This window comes from Stegodyphus dumicola, chromosome X1, assembly GCF_044657685.1.
Source record: "Stegodyphus dumicola isolate Sdum_Otavi_A_Nest chromosome X1, ASM4465768v1".
Lineage (NCBI taxonomy): Eukaryota > Metazoa > Arthropoda > Arachnida > Araneae > Eresidae > Stegodyphus > Stegodyphus dumicola.
Window position 1 is genome coordinate 154,698,108 of NC_140780.1, and position 17,295 is coordinate 154,715,402.

Genomic DNA, 17,295 nt, shown 5'->3' on the forward strand with positions numbered 1-17,295 from the left:
AAGGCCAAACGGCATACGCAAAAATGCATAAGTGCTAGACTTGGTTATAAAAGCAGTCTTAGGCACGTCCTCAGGCCTAACCCCTATTTGAAAATAACCAGTCGTTAAGTCTAAAGTCGTCATATATTTGGTGGATGTTATGTTCCTTAGAATTTCTTCAATAATAGGTAACGGATATACCGGATATTTAGTTATGGAGTTTAATTTACGGTAGTCAATTGCGAATCTCCGCCTTTTTGGATGTGTCAAAGGATAGTCATTATTTTTCTTACATAAAACCACCAGGCTAGCATAACTACTTGAGATGGGCGTTATGATCTTTTTACGTAGCATATCGGTGATATGCCATTCTATAATTTTTTCCTTATTCTTATCATACCGGTATGCTTTGTGGCGAACTGGCATTGAATCTCCGGTGTCAATACTATGGTTAGTAACCTGAGTAAATCCTGGAATATCACTAAATAACGTAGCAAATTCACTTACCACTTGTCGGATTCTTCCTTGCTCGTCATTAGGCAGGTGGTCAAGATTTAACATCGGCGGTTCAGCCATTTCTCCACGAACTGGTTTTATTGTCAGCTTAAGGGACGCTTCATTAAAATCCAGTGTTGCCTGTGCCTCTGAAAGAAAATCTATTCCTAAAATAATATGTGCTTGCAGATTCTTTACTATGAAAAACATCACTTTTACTTGTTCGTCCTTGATACGGACATACAGCGGTAATTCACCTATATACTTACATTTTTCTCCTTGCGCCGCTAACACTGTCGTATTATCCGAATTATATATGCGGTATTTCCGAAAATACTTCCTAAAAAATCTTCTGCCACACAGGAACACTGCGCGCCTGTATCCAGGAGTGTGGTGGCTGGCATATTATTCACCAACACTTCAATCTTCGTAAGAGTCAAATTTTTCACCATTACTGTATTTAACTTGAAGGAAGAGGGGTTTTCTTGGCCTTCGGATTTCCGCATCCTCCCGTCAGCAGAAATTCGTTTTAGTTTAAATTATTCTTCATTTCCGTGCTTTCCTTCTTTTTCCACTGGCCTTGAGACTTTTTTCCTGGATTGCTATTGAACTGTCGACGTTCGCCGGCTGTTTTTGAATGCTCGAGTTTCCTTGCCCACTGATTCGCTTTGCTTCCGTAGCCGTGTGCTTGAGTTTGCTGTAGTCTTGGCGCACCAAATTGGTTTCGCTGTTGATATTGGCGTCTTCTTTTAACGTCCGCCGTTCTTCTACTTTCAAACTGGATTGCTAGCTCAAATAACTTTTCCAGTGTAGTCGGATTTCTTAATTCAATAAAGTCTTGCACTTGGGGCAGTAACCTCGGCAAAATCACTTGAATTATCTCAGGATCCGGACGGTTTCCATACAAGAGTTTGAAGACGTGAATTTTTCTTAAAATAAAGCTTGAGAGATTTTCGATTCTTTGTTGATATATGCTGAAAAGTTCCGTTTATAATTTCGCACGATCCCTTACGACAGGGAAGGCTTTTAGTAGGGCAGTCTTGAAATTCTCGTAAGTATAGGTGGGACTTCCTGCTTGACCCAAGAGACGTCTGCCTATACATTTGAACCAATTAAGCGCTTGGCCCCTCAAAGCGCTGGTAGCTAAGGTAACGTTTTGAAATTCGTGCACGGGGTAGAGCATGAAGTGGTCATCCAATTTTTCCAAAAAACTGGTTACCGGTGAGTTTCCATTAAATGTTGCTTCTGGTTTCATCGAAGCGCGCATGGTCTGGACGATGTAACCAAATCCTTCCAGGGCGGCAGCTGGCATTTCTGGATTCTGAGCCGCTTCTGCAGGCAGCACAGGTTCTTCTTGAAACTCGGCCATGGTTATTCTTCTTCGTTGGGCGCCACTATCAGGTTCAATGTTCCTTCTTATCTTCTTCGGGAACATGCAAGGACCTGACTCGGAACAGAGAGCTTACTAAAGCTATGTTCACTAACTGTGGGAAGTAGACAGGATACACAAGAAGGGTATACAAAACCCTTTATTTTTCTCTATTTACAATAATTTCCGTACTTCGGAATACACAGACCCACTACTTGGGGTCTAAACGTAAAAATATAAAAATAAAACTAAACTCTAATTTAACTTTAAAATAATAAACGTGGAAGATTGGCCTTATATTAACAGGAAGCCGTATGTAGTACAGAGAACTGTGAACACTACAATACGTTTAAAGTTATCAAGAGGATTAAACCTCTGGCCTGGAAGGCAACCAGCAACTGAGTAAAACTTCTAAGGTAAGCCGCCTGCTTCGACTCACTGCTTCCTCTCTCTCGCTTGGCAAAAAGCCCCAACTTAAATACTTGGCGTTCGCCAGACAAACTTTGCATAAATACATTAACGCTTATAATTCTGGCCGGAAGTAGAAAATAAGAAGTGATAGTAAAGATTTAAAATAAAATAAACGTTAGTAAAACTTAAGATCCTTACAATACCAATTAAAGATTTGTCTCAAGATATACCCTGATTTAGATCTCTTTTCTGATCACATTAATCCACTTCTTTTATTCTTTGGATTTAATGTTTTAAATAACTTCTAATGGATTGAATTGTGCACAGAAACCTTAATAAACCTCGTTATGTATAAGCCAAAAGAATAAAAATTAGGTAACTGAATTGGCATATTACGAGTACAACACACAATACTTTAGTTTAAATGGTCAAATAAAACTTTTTTCTACCTCTGGGTGGGTGCTATTCTGACTTGTATTCTTTTCGACTTATGTGAATTTAGCCTGTCTTCATTGACATTTTGAAGCGAAGCTCATGACGTATGAAATTTAATTTACTCCATTATCTTCAATAATGTCATTAATACGGAATATTATGTGTTAATATCTTCTTAAGAGCACAGACTTAAAAATTATAGTTCAGAAACTCTTATTAATATTAAAATATGCGCAAATTTTATTTGAAATAGTAAAATTAGGTCTAGATCTTAGTAAAAACATATCTCGAAATTTGTTTTATGCATAAAATTCTCTGTAAAAATATCTGATGTTACATGTAAGAAGGATAATACGCCCCCACATAATGAATAAATTAATGTATAAGGTGATGATAATGAAACCAACCTTAATTAGACGAAGATTTATTTTAACCGAAGTACTTTTAACGTTTCTACACTATTTTCTTTTCTGCTTTACTGTAGCTCTGCAGCTGAAGCCTTCTTGAAGTCTTGCAAAGAAGGCCATAGCTGCTTAAATAAAATTATCGTCAGTCCACGTTGCTTTTTATTGCACTCAATTTAATTTGGAATGCTATGCTTTACCGTAATGCATGAGGTAGTTAAACTCAGTATTAGAAATCACATTCAGTATTCCGTATAGGTTCTTCCATCTCACTGTTTGGAATAGTTTACAAATGCTTCAAAATACAAACTCCAGCATTCAAAAATACTTCGAAGACTTCGGAATTACAATAGAGCAGTTGTTGCCGTAATGCTTTTCTTATAACTTTAAGAATAAACAGGTGCCCCAGGATTGTAAAGAAATTAACTGGGCATCTCAGGTGTTAAAACCCAGATGTACACACAACGATGTTTACCGTCACTCAGGTTCACATCAGAAATATTCTCTTATCATCTTCAGAAGTTTTTAATCATTTGTTTTTAATCATCGAGAAGTTTTTAATCATTTGTACTTCAAGACTCTTCAGGTAGTACGACTGCTTACTTTGAGATATTTTTGCCCGAAGATTTTATAGTTAATGTGAATAAGTTGAAATCTCTTCATTTGTCTTTCTAATGTAGTATTATTCACTATCAGTGATGACTACCTATTAAGAAATTTAAGTTCATAAACACTGGTGGTTTTTTTTTTTCAAGTCTTATTCTGCCAAATGTTTGGGCTGATTTTGCATGTCGCCATAGTATCACCAGTGGAATTGTAGAGTTTAATAGGCATGTCTCGGGTTTATAACCAAAGTTATGCAGAACGTTAATATTTATGTCACATTCCATGAATTGTTATACCTTATCGCTTGCGTTTGAAATTTGGAGTCAAAAGCTGCAACAAGTTCTCTCCGCTTCCTTTCACGTTTGCAGAGATTATTGTTTATATTTGCTGCCAAATCTGTACTGCATGGTTCGATTTGAATATGATGTTTTTGAGAGCATTTTGAAAAGCAGTTTATACTTGTTGGACATTCCCCATCTTCCTCTTACCGCAAAAGACTGCACTGCGGGGAATGAGTATGCAAAGTGTTTTATCGTAAAAATCGATGTAACGATTTTTCATTACTATTGTACCTTTCATTTTTTCTTGAATAAAATTTTCTCGTTCCTTGCTTTTTTATATACCCTGTTTGGTTAAATTCCTGTACATTTTTTATGTTTCAGGTTTACTTAGAAGTCCCGCTTTTTGAACAAGATACAAAACTAATGAGATTAAGCAACTAGGTCATTTGCTGGATATTTTCTTACAACTTTTAACCTCTGCACAATATTACATTAGTTTGAAGAGTATATACTGCTTATAAACTTAAGGGACAAAAATACTTTGAGCCGATCAAAATTCTGTCCGTTTGTAGAAGACTGTTGTAGTTAAAACTTTCTGATATTTGTACGTTTTTTCATTGGCCAGAAATTAGGCTCGGAGAAATCTTATCACTTATGTCTCATTCTTGTTATCTTTTAAATGCAACACAGCCTAAAATTCCTGTCTATATACTGCTTAGTAACCTGCCAGCATTCAGAAATTAATTTCTTAAAATTAATATTTCTATGAATTCTTCTTATATTATTATTATATATTCTTTTTATTCTTCTTATATATATTTCGATTGAAGTCAAAACTAACAGAAGAAAGAAAACTTTAAACTTTCTCTGAAGTCATTCTGAGAAAGAAAAAAAGAAATTGTTTTACTTTCTTACGTGACGCACATAATCCTAGGAACTCATCTCAAATAATTACATGATTAATTACAAATATTTGTCAAAGACTGGAAATTAATTTACACTTGGAAAGAACAAAACGGGCAGCTTTTTACGGTTTGCTGTCAAATTAAATCAAATAATCGGATTTGACAACATTGGAAGGAGGAAAAAAAAAGAGGAAGAGAATTAGTGAGCAGACTCCTTTCCCGTAGCGTGGGAGCATCTTAGAAGGTATTAAAAAAGAAAATGAGACAGCCTACGCAGATCGCGTATCGAGAAAGCTTCATTTAAATGCGTAGGCAGCAAAAGCTTAATTTGTCAAGTTCGCATCTTCGTCAGATGTTTAGAAAAAAGCAAATATTAGTATTGAGAACAAATGTTGCGATAAACATTTTAACGGATGATGAGAGAATTTGCTACCTTTTATTTGGTTACATTGTCAACTGTCTTTAACCGTAAATCTATCACAGTAGACAGAGGGGATGAAATTCTCGTTTAAAATCCTGGTTTACTATGCTTTACATTAGATGTATATGCTAAAATTCAGAAATAGTAGATCCTAAAATGCGTCGTTTGGGAGGTACTTTCAAAATTTTAAGAAACTTATAGCTTATTCTGTTGTACATATGACAAATGCATCAGTTTTATTCTGTAGCATATTCAATAAACTTCCAATTTAACATTAGTAGAAGAAGCTGTTCATGGTTTATTCAAAATCACGGCACATTTAACGATAGTTCTTCAGTCTCAGAAAATGTAGCTGCAGAGCTATTATTATATGCATTAATACAGTTTTAATGTGTAGCTTTGATTCTAGGTTTTACAACAGTTCTTTGAGAAAATTAAACGGCATTTAAACTTTAAAAGGTTGTTAAAGAATTAAATATTTCTGTTCCAAACTCTGTGTAGTTTGAATGAATTACGCCATTTTTGAAATTAATGACTGCAATTAATGTCGTTACTCCTATACTATAATAAACAATGAAACTAGCAATGAAATAAGAATTAAAATGATAACAATTATATAAAACACATATCATTACATCAATACTTTGAACACATACGAGGCATAGAATTTCCTTCTGTTTATCATAACATATGAAATAAGTAAATGAATGCCACATTAAAACACTACAATGGATTATAGTATTCTCACATTTCGCTGTCTTCGTACTGACATTGTAGAGACATTAGGTTATTTCAAAGCAGGAGTTGTGAAATATGAGCCGAGACTCGAACCTAGGACCTCTCGAATACTTGCCGAGTGTGCTGACCACTACACAACGAAGGCTTTCTAAGAAGGCGGGGAACATACCTTATAACATCATGTATTAAACGCCACTCTGCTGTAAGGCCTTTTGTTTCGATGATCACGGTCTAAAGAGCATTACGAAAGCAGACAGACACCTAAACGTGTAACTTGTAGCGTACTCGTTTAGGTATCTTAACGTGAATTAAAGGTGTCCAACTCGCTGAAAATGTATGCGATTTTGTCACGTATTTGGACTCATGAATATGTTAAGTTTTATACAGAACTGAAAAGTAATATCCCTACTTAAAGATTCAGATATCATTTCCTAACTTATTTTGATAAATTTTTTCACTTTTTTTTGGCTTCATATTCATTGCAGTTGAAGTAAAACTTTAAATTTTAACAACATCGTAGTTCAGATTTTGATGTCGGTCTTTTAGTCAAAAAATAATGCATAAATATATCAGTTTTGCCTCTACAGAATTCTTCTACAGAAATATACAAAGAAAAGGTATATATATATATATATATATATATATATATATATATATATATACAGAAAATTGCATATATTTCTACAGAAATACGTAAAGCAGTTTTCTTTATATATTTTGCCTGCGTCTTTCTGAGACTTATACGTAAACATGTACGTATTAAGCACATTTTTAAACCACATCATTAACATTAATAAAATCTGCAATATTTTCAGTTTAGGGTTAATTTTAAATATAGCACTTTTCTCCGGAATTTGCAATAAATTTCTCTCAGTACCAAACTTTACTTAGTTTATACATTGTAATAAAAATTCAAAGGAGCATGCGCAATTCAGACGATAGCATATTAAGAAGTATCACGAGCAGAAGACTACAGTTATGCAAAGGCTGAACAACATTGGTGTTAATTGTATAAATATCAACGTCTGGTGTCTGGAAATGATAACTGCAGGCTATAGTTCCTTATATAGTGATCCCAGGCATACAATTCTTGTTGCAAGCTTTTTACAAAGAAGACAAGGAATTTTACAAAAACAGTTATGTGCTAATATGGTATGGTTAGAATTTTACAAACATAAAATCTGAATTTCGATATGCCCTTTTAGAGGAATTTTGTCTAAAAAAAACGAATATTCACTGTACTTTAATATGTTAAATACCACTTCACACTTTTGTGTGCGAAGTTCGTAAATTAATAGGTAATTAATATTTTCATACTACCAATATCAAATTAATAACGAGCAATGTTTTACTAAGTAGGTTACATTAATTGAAAAACACATAGTTTCGTAGTAGACATCTAAAAATAATTGAAAGATTTTAATGTTTAGTCAGTAGTAGGCACTTAAAAGAGATTTAAGTCAATAAATTCGTTTTTCAATAGCCCCGATAATTTTTCAGGAAAATGTATGAGCTTTTTCGGTTTACTCTGTGCAGGAGCAAATTATTACACTTATTGGCATTTTTTATGTCTGAGGATCATCTAATTTTATCTGCACGAAATTTCGATCAATAATATTGCTTTCAAAAATTTGTGTCATAAAATACTTTAGTGAATTTTGAAAACCATTCAAATTTATAGTATATATCGCAGCTCGGTGCTTAAGGAAATAAAATCTCTGTGTTTCTTTCTTGAACAATTTTACGCGACATAATTCTACCATTATTCTGTCATTTTATGAGTGCGCGCTGAAAACATTATGAAAAAAACGGTAGCGGAGGAATTAAAACAACGGAAAACGTGGGAAGAAAAAGGAAACGGCGTCGCAATTTGCATTTTAGAATAGCAGTAGTACTAAAGCGTCGCACATGTGCAATATTTTCGCTTCATTCTGAAATCATGAAAAGCTCCTGAAAGCTTAAAGTGTTTGTTCGCTGTTGAAATACGCAATGATTTATAAACGCAAGAAGAAACTAAAAATATTTTTACCCAAATTATAACAAATTTTGGAAATTAGCTAATAATTTTTAACTGAAAATCGAGAAGCATTCAAAATAAAAATAGAAAGTAAAAATTACAATTATACAGGAGGTCAAAATCGTAAAAACAACCTTGTATTTAGCGTAAGTATATTGAAACACTCAATCGATTTCGAGGGCAGCTAAAGGTCCCTCCTCATCAGGAGAAAGAAATACCTAGAAAGAAGGAAAAAACATAAAGGGGAAGAAGTCTTAGAAACACGTGGTCCTTATCAGCACTGCACGTGGTTATAACCAGATTTTTAATCAGAGTTACACTGGCCGCCTACTTTTACAGGAGGTGTTTAGACCTTTTTAGAAAGCGGCTGCTTAATTTATGTTTAAAATGTAAAGACTACTTTTTTTAAAATGCTTGATTTGGTAGCCTTTTTTTCTCGACTATGCATCTGCATCGTTATTTTCCAGAAGAGCGTTTCGTAAAATTTCCAGTAACATTGATTTCCATTACTCTTCCAGCACTTTCCAGAGCATGGTGGCTTTGCAATTCAAACGAACTCTTTTCAAGAGACCAAAGACACAATATTTCATAGGCGGAACTTCTGGGAACTTCGCAGGAACACGTTGAAAAGGTGTACATGCGATACCTGTATCAATCCTCATTTTCTCAAGGAATGCATTGATACATTTTGAAGCATTTTTACTTAGCCTTCATGAAGTTTTACTCATTGAAAGTCATAGGAATAAAGACATGAAATTCCTTCTATGAAACTTTCTCTTGACAGTACTTTGGGCTGATTTTTGACATTTTTTCCCAATCTGCTTATTCGTAATATTCCGGTGTAAGAGAATCCTGGGACAATCATAAATCCTTTACTGAAACATTCTTTGCATTGACGGAAACAGAGCACACATTTTTTCGCTTCGATTTCGATAATAAATAGATCATTTGTTTCTTTGATTGCAGTCATTTAGGTAAACTCAGAATTCTTCAGGAGCCACAATGTGTTTCTGTTTATCTCCAGCTAAACAGTTTTCTCATAGGATCTAAAAACTGTTCTGTGTTGAACCACAAGCCTCAGGAAAGCTAAAAAAAAAATTAAGTTTTTTATCTTTCTTAATGTACAAATCTTTGTTTATTACATTAATTATTATTGCTACAGTGTTTAAAGAGTATCCAATTGATTTCTGCGTGGGTAGATTTTCTATTATTATTAACGATTTAACTTTAGGGCATTAGAAAGAGTACGTACCTTTTTGGCGTATTCTTTTGTAGTCTTCTCTCCATGTAGAAGTAATGATAGATGATATTCCCCTTTCCGATTAGTAATAGTGCTTATTTTGCACTTATCAGTTTTAATACGATGCATTTCACAACATTTTTAACTGTGCAATAGTAATATTCCTCTTCGGAAAGGGAAAATCATATCATTGAATCAACAGTTTGTTTACATCCGACATTTTGAAAGAAAAACATTTAAAAGTAGCAGACGTCATTTTCCATTTCAAATAGTAAGTTGTTGTCAGAAATGTTCATTCCAAATCCTTTTTTTAAATTTTTTATTTAAATCTAAAAATGTGTAAACACCCTCTGTAGTAGCACTTACTAGAATTTTAAATTTACGTAGTTAGCTACTAAATGTCATTACATAACTTACACATCACTTTATAAAAGGCATTTATAGATTTTCACGAAAAACACAAAATAAAAATGATAAGGATACGAAAGATAATTTGCATAGGATAACATATAATAAAAAAGTTGGTTAACAGTCAAATTATAAAACCATTTTCTTTTGCTGTAGTTAGTCTGATATTCTCCAAGTACATACTTTGCTTTCATTTCTATTATTCATCTTTTTAATGAATAATTTTGCGAACATTTGGTTGTTGATTCGTTGTTGTGGTATAATACGTCACGATTACTATGTTCTTTTTCAAACGGAGAACGTTAAGGGAAACGCTTTCATGTCTATATGATACATTAGAAAGACCGAAATTTAAAGATTGTCCGGCAAATTTTAAATAAATATTTCCATAATAAAATCATTCAATTTTTCTACTTAGGCATTTTTTAACAAATTTAACAAAATTATATAATATCTTAGGAAATATTTTATTCTAAAACATTTCAAATGATTTCTTACTCTTTTAGAAGCTACTTAATTAATTCATTTAGATACCACAGATTACACACTTTGCAAAAAAAATCGAAGCGCCAAGAAGGACTTTTGCGACCGTGACGAAATTTTGTATGCAAAAACATCTTGATCGAACATGCAAATGATCAAAGTTTCAAGGCAAATGAACAGAAATTACGATCAGACCGCGCATTTCTAGTGCGCAATTCGCAAAGTATAAAACTAGTAACAGAGATAGAAAATTTATCTTTTTTGTTGCTGCCATTGTAATTCTGTTAAGAAGCAACTAAAGATGCCATTACGACGATATCAAAGACCCTTACAGACAACTAAACGACTTCGAACGTGGGCGCATTGTAGGGTTGCTTGAAGCTGGGTGGTCATACAGAGCAATATGCCGCCACCTGCAGAGTACAGGCACTTCTGTGCAAAGATGTTGACAGCAATGGTTGCTACAAGGAACTTGCCGATGAAATGAAGGCTTTGAAAGGTCAAGGAGCACAAATGCGAGGCAAGATAGGATGATTATTCGCCAGGTCCGAACCGCCCCAATGGTATCATTATCGACTATTCAAAGCACTACAGCCACGTCTATACCTCCAGTGGTACCGTCCACCATCTCACGGCGCTTGTCTGAGGCGGGGTTACGCTCACAGAGGCCTTTAAGACGCTTTCCTTTGACCCCGCAACATCGGCGGAGTCGTCTGGAGTGGTGTCGCAGCTGATCATCATGGCTGCCATCAGACTGACATCGTATAGTGTTCAGCGATAAATCCCGCTTCATTCTTGAAGCAGATGACCACCGTGTTCGTGTCTGGAGAGGACGAGGCCAGCGGTCCCAATAAGCCTTTTTTTTACAAAGGCATACAGACATAACCCCTGGTGTGATGGTGTTTAGCTCTATTTCTCATTGGCAGCAGGTCATCTTAAGCATCCTCCGTACATCTTTAGCAGCTCAACGATATATTGATCCCATCCTGCGGCCGGTTGCATTACCCTTCATGGCATATCATCCTGGGGCCAATTTCCAACAAGATAGTGCCAGGCTACATACCGCTGGCATATCTCTGGACTGTCTCCGTGTCTCCGATACTCCTCCTTGGCCAGCAAGATCACGAGACCTTTCACCAGTCAAGCATTTCTAGGACATTCTAGGCCGCCAGACTCGGGCACCACAAAATATCGCAAATCTGGAGCGACAGATGGTGAATGCCTGGCAGAATGTGTTGCAGGATGACATTAAGAACCTCTACCACTCCTTGCGTCGACGAATTCAAGCATGCATTGCAGCCAGGGGCGGTTCGACCAACTATTAATTTGAACACTCAATGGGTGATTGTAAGCCGTGAACATGTACTACAACCTTGATTTTTTAATCATTTTATTATATGTGTATGAGCTATACATATATTTAATTTCATCAGAAACAACACTTCCTTCAGGGTGGTTCGATTTTTTTGCAAAAGCGTATATATGTAATACCGTATTTACTCGCATACTTTTCATTTTAATTTTACCTCTTGGAAACTGGGAGCGGAAAAGTCCGCGATCCTCTTACTGAAGGGGTCGCTTAAACGATACACATCCCACATTTAAAAGCACATATAAAGATACACTGATATTATTATATTATGTATTTCTAAGGTGTTATAAATTACAGTGATTTTTCTTTTTTCTTAAATAAAATACTTACTTGTGTGTGCATACATTTTACACTGTTACCATAAATCAGAAGTTTCCAAATCATATGCTGAAAAAAAGTAAGGAGAAAATTATGCGAGAGGGAGAAATATGAGAATAAATGCCGTACTTAATTATAATGAATAATTTTGAATTATTGCTAAAATTTTAAATTGTGTTTTGAATGAGATGAGTATTAAACATGACTAAGATAAAATATTTTTGAATATTAGTAAAGAAACGATATAAGAGTTATAATTTTTCGTTCTTATAACATAAAGGATTTATACAATTACAAAATTAAAACAAAGCTGAATATGGATAACGTAATTAAAAGTTAAATGTACAAAAATAGCAATATCTGAAATTATGACATATTTCTTATAATTATCTAAATAGGTAATTAAATGTAAGGAGTACGATTGACAGTACAGGTTCAGAATCACCGAGGCGCACCTTTTTTATTAAATTAATTGTTCATTTTGCCCTCATATACAAGAAAAAGATGAAGACTAACAAGTTTGAATGTGAGATATATTTTATAAAGTTAATGTTTTCCTATTATGAAATACTTTAATGCAATTCTCAATGGGTCAGTTGTAGATACATCAGGTTATTTCGAAGCAGAAGTCATGAAAAGTGAACAATGCTCTCGCCGGGACTCGAACCACGGACTTCTCGACACTCGCCGAGTGTGCTGGCCATTTCACCACGAAGGCATGCTAAGAAAGCAGGAGAAATACCTTATGTACTTCCCCATTTAAAGGGCGACTGGGAATTAGGGAACCCAATCTCCAAATCTTTTTGGTGGAGAATTATCATTCACCACCTTTTTTAGTTCGGGCGGCAGTGTAGAATAATCAGGTTATTTCAAAGCAGGAGTCGTTAAAAATGAGCAATGCCCTCACCGGGACTCGAACCACGGACCTTTCGATATGTGACTAGTGTGCTAGCCATTACACCACGAAGGCATGCTAAGAAACCTGGAGAAATACCTTATGCCAGAGCGTACTTGCTTCGGCAGTACATATACTAAAATTGGAACGATACAGAGAAGATTAGCATGGCCCCACCTTATGCCAGAGTTTCTCAACCGGTGGTACGCAAAGAAGCAAAGTATTTTTAAATATTAAATTCAAAAATTAAAACCCCAACATCCTGATTGAGGTTTTTCTCCAACACTCGTAAATTTTGGGATCTGAGCTTCGTTCAAGAGTAGCGGTGGTAGTAATACTTTGTAGTGATGGTACTAAAGGTTTTCAGTTTTTGTTTAGATGGTACGCGTTAGTCAAAATGTTGTAAACAGCTGCTTTGTTCAGTTAACTTTTGCAACGAACGGAGGCCTTTTCAAGTAATTATTTGAACTATTGATGAAACAATACACCAGGGTTGGCCAACCATTTTGGAAAGAGTACATCTTAAAAACATTATGCGTGCAGTTTCCAAAATTTCCAACATACTAAAAATTTTTAAAAGGGGAAATGTTATTTATAGCCTGATTTTTGGATTTTTACGCAGTTACAGTTATTTCATGTAAGTCTGAATAGTAGAGATTTAAAAAATAATATAATGAGTAAAACAAAAGTAGAATTTAAGATTTATTGTTAATAAACATTTTTAAAGTTTCAGTCAGTTAGGTTATTTACGAAATAAAAATGAATAGCTTGAAACATTTAATTCTAAATAATGATTAAACAGTCAGTACTTCATTAAGGTGGCTTTAGAATTCGCAGTTTTTACCAAGACATCTATATCAGAAGTAGCTAACAAAATGACGTGTTTTAGGTGCATATCAATTAATCAGTTGAACGATAGTTGGATTTTATTATGTTCATAATAGAAAACATTTGTTCACAAACATATGCTGATACAAACCTAAAACAATATCTAACAGCCAAATCGTATAAATCTGGAAAATTGCTTGTTGGCACAAATTTCCAAAATTCAATATAATTTGGATAAATTGCAGTTGAAATAAATTCCTTATATTTGTTTTTCAGTGTCGTATGATGCTGTAGGTCAACAGTTTCGATTTGGATTTCAGCTCGGTAACCATTAACGTCTTGCAGAGAAAATGAAAAAGGATTTGTGAAATGAAGCAGTTTTTTCATCATCTCGAAAGTCCTCAAAGCTAGCACTAAATGAATGCTGTAAAATCGATATTAAATTTTGAAATCTCTCATAGTTCGGAGCATTATCGACTTTGGTTGTTAGTCACTAAAACAAACAGAGAGACCGGTCTACAATTAGTGCAATAAAATAAAAGTTCTTTCCTGGTTCTTGATTTCTTTAGTTTCTAAGAAAGTAAATGAAGATATTTTAAGCATTAATCTTTTATTGGCACAATATAATGAGGGACAACTTACCCACTTGACGTACATACATCTTCCACACGTCTAGCTATATTCTAGAAAACTAACAAATCATAAAACAGTTCTGGGATATCAAAGCCATCTATGGGCTACAGTTCGCAACAGTTACTGCAATAATGTTAACATTATTATTTTTTCAAATTCTTTAATTTTTGAATAACTCTCCGAGTGCCACTCTTAAAATATACTGTGGCCCGCCTTCCGCACGTTGGGCATTCATGCAATACAGCAGTCTGTCATTCAGATTTTGCCCAAATTGTACATCGAGATGTTAACTTTTTGAGAATTATATAGCCTTCAGTTAGAATAAAATTAAGAAACGAAATAAACGTGAAATATAAATAAAAGTCTTATAGAAATAGTTTACAGTATGAAGCTATTTTAGTTAGAATAAAATTAGACCAGAACTGTAAAAGACAACTGGTGAATTATCACTATGTCTTGTAAGTACCACAGAGACAGAAAAAGGGTATAAAAAACATTTATTTAATCCAAATAAAGTTTCACAGTCGGCACTAACTCGTGCTTACAGAAGCCAATAGCTTAAATTAGTTATGATCAAGTTAATGATGAACTAAAACTATTGAAATTAAGTATAATCTAACAGTTCACAGTATAACTAACGCGGAAGCTAGTTTTAACCGATGTCGGTTTAAACAAGACTAATGGCAAGAATAACTCGGTGTCCCAGAATTCTAATCGAAAGAATCAAGTTTAGTAACATGGCCTTCAAGCAGGAAGAACACGCTTTGATTTTACCATTTAAACTTCCTTTAAATACACTTTACTTTCTATCTCAGGTGAAGTCATGCGCTTTAGAAAGTTGCATTCCCGCACGAAAATAGAAACTAGACTGATAGAAAAGGATATTTATATAATATAACGGATTAGAATCTTAAATAATATTTTACAAGTTTCTTATTTAAAATATTTTGTAAAAATGTGAAATACAAGAATGTAATTTTTGAAGATCGAGCGCATGTCTTGCACCAGTTTAGTTGTATATATCTGCTTGAAAAATGTTTTGTCAAGGAATAACAAATGTTCAACCGGTTAAACTGCAGTTACATCTTTACGCTCAAACTCCAGCTGCATTATATGCTACATCATCCAAACTAGAACTTTCATTACAAATAAAATACTCGGCAGGATGCTTGACGGAACGGAAAGCTGAGAAGAAATGCGTGGATTTCAATATGACGATTATGATAAGAATAATATTGTAAGGGTTTACTTTATTCCTATTGGCTACCTAAAGCTTTAATTTACAAACTTTAATATTATTATTGGCTAAAGCGTTACATAAGAATGGCATAGCAGGAATTAATTTCAAATTCTAATTAATTTTTTCAAAATTAATTATTTAAAAATATTAAATACTTTTCAAACACGTTACTATTTGTATGATAGAAAGGAAAAATTATTAAATCAAATAAGGGGCAGAATGTTAAAGACAGAATTTTATTTTACATATGCTCACCCCACATACGCACATTATTTAGTAACAGCGACATCAACTCTTGTTAGAATTGAGACGTCACTGTTTCTAAATATACATTTTTCTTGCACTTTTTTATTTTCTCGTTTTATCTCTGCTTGGTTACCTTATGGGTGCACTTCGTATTTTATTCTAGTAAATAAAAAGAACATTTAAGTAAGTATTCACATTTCATGCACTTACGACTCACCGAACGTTTTAAAATTTCCTTCTTATGGTATGGGTGATGTAATTTTCTGCTAGGCGTTTTTTAATCGTTTGAAAACTTCAGAAATTTATCAAACTCATGTAATCTAAACCCGAGTAATTCAAGAACCAACTGCAATTAACCACTGATTTCATCGACAGAATATTGAGTTTGAATAGAGCTGCTGCTCATTGCTCATTTGTTCATAGGTTTGTAATAAAAATCTTGTTAAAATATTTCGAATGTTTGCCATTAAAATAAAAGAAGCTGAGTCGTTTTAAAAATGGCGGTAGATTAAATTTATCAACCTCCATTTTAAAAGAAAACCAGTTTCACAAACTGATGCTTAAAAAATCTGCAAATTTCCAAACTTTTGATATTTATATTTCTTCCATTGACTAGGAAAGTTCCTTTTTTCAGGATTAGTAATGGAAGTAAAGCAAAAAATTCACAGAAATCTTGAATTAAGATTTCTTCTTATCTTTCTTCCTCCCAAAGAAAAGGAGAAAAAACACTCTGTGGTAAATTGTTAAGTGTAAACTACACTCTGATGCGACAAATCGTTAACTGCATGTGATTTCTTTGAAAAGTATCCAAATTTAGTGACTATGCATTGGATGCAAGATATGCTGTAGAAAGAGGGGAAAATATTTGACGCTTAAAAATAAAGAAATGTTTATCGAATTCCTTAAATTAAAACCCTTAAGCATACACTATGTGTTCAGCACATTTAGTTTTCTCCGTGGGCATTTTTAAATTACTATGAGAAATTTCTATGAATTGAAGAATATGGTTACCGCGAAAAACACAATTTATCTTAACATAATCGAAACAATGTAGATAAATTTCATGATAAGCGGTGAGAAATCTGAATTGTATTTTGCAATGAAAGCTCAAAATATATTTAACGGGAAATTTGGAATAGGCAACAAACAATTCCTCTCTTTAAGAAAATTCACAATACGCATTAAAATACTATACATGCAATACATAAATATAAAAAACAAATCGTATGTTTTTCACTAAATCATAAAATACAAATAACAGAAAAATGTGAGTTAGAGTAACAGAGCGGAAGACATTAGAGGAATTCAATCACAGAATATCAGCAGCTTAGCTCCAGGTAATGTTGACGGTAAAAATAAGACAAAGTGCATCGAGAGACATACTAAAGGCAACAAAAAGATGAAGTACGTATGAGAAGTAGAAAGTTAATATGATAAAAAGAAAGAAAACTAAATAAAAATGTCTTTCGTAAAGTAAGGAGGGAAACAGAAGGAGATAACAAGAGGTACGAAGACAGTAGAAATAGATACACAATTTTGAAACCCCATACACAGTGAAGGACACAATCTTA

General features: G+C 33.9%; 1 protein-coding gene and 1 pseudogene across 1 annotated transcript in view; both read left to right on the forward strand.

Moving 5' to 3' along the window:
- The window catches only part of LOC118197024 (epithelial sodium channel subunit alpha-like), a 215,544-nt gene that overhangs the window by 12,986 nt on the left and 185,263 nt on the right, over positions 1 to 17,295 (forward strand). The window lies entirely within an intron of this gene.
- LOC118182759 (U6 spliceosomal RNA) lies at positions 12,890 to 12,952 on the forward strand (annotated as a pseudogene).